Below are 706 nucleotides of genomic sequence, written 5' to 3' on the forward strand. Positions count from 1 at the left end.
CTTCCTCGGCCCTCGTCCTCTCCGCTGCTCCATCTCCTGCCTCTCTGTTCCTTTAAAACCAGACTCGGTTCAAATTCAGAGATGTTTTGGGGTTTTTTTTCCAACGTGAATCGGGGTTTCAAACGTGCCAGAGTGAATCAGAAGGTGAAATCTTTAACCTGACCACCTCTGCCCTCTTAATTTCAGGGCTCCTTCCTTCCCCTCGCCAGAAAAATCTGTATGAGTTAAGTTTTAGCTCTTAGCTGCCTGTGCCCGATGGCGCACCGCGCTTTGTCTGTGCCTAACACGGCGGATTTTGTCGTGGCTTATATGTTGGCGGCCGCCTGAGCGGGCTGAAAACGAGCGCGGCCCGAGCTCCCCGTCCCTCGCTCGGTTCCCCCAGCAGCGCACGGAAAAAAACCTCGGCCACCGAAGGGGTGACGCCGACTCCGTTTTTTGGTTTTTTTTTACCCACTAAATCCCGGCGGTGAGATTCCAGCCCTGCCTCTCCCTCCGGCGCGGCTGCTCAGGGCCAATTCCCGTCCGAGCCACGACAAACTCCGCGTCTCGCTCGCGTCTAACTCCTCTCCGCCTAACCGCGAGGGTGGTTCGCTCTCCCTCCCATCCATGCTTCGGACTGACTTGAATCAAACCCACCCCGAGATGCATTTTCCCCCACGTCTGCCCGTTACTAACCCCTGTGGTGGTAACTAACCCCCTTGTGAAA

The sequence above is a fragment of the Charadrius vociferus genome, unplaced genomic scaffold, assembly GCF_000708025.1.
Source record: "Charadrius vociferus isolate BGI_N301 unplaced genomic scaffold, ASM70802v2 scaffold2894, whole genome shotgun sequence".
NCBI classification, from domain to species: domain Eukaryota; kingdom Metazoa; phylum Chordata; class Aves; order Charadriiformes; family Charadriidae; genus Charadrius; species Charadrius vociferus.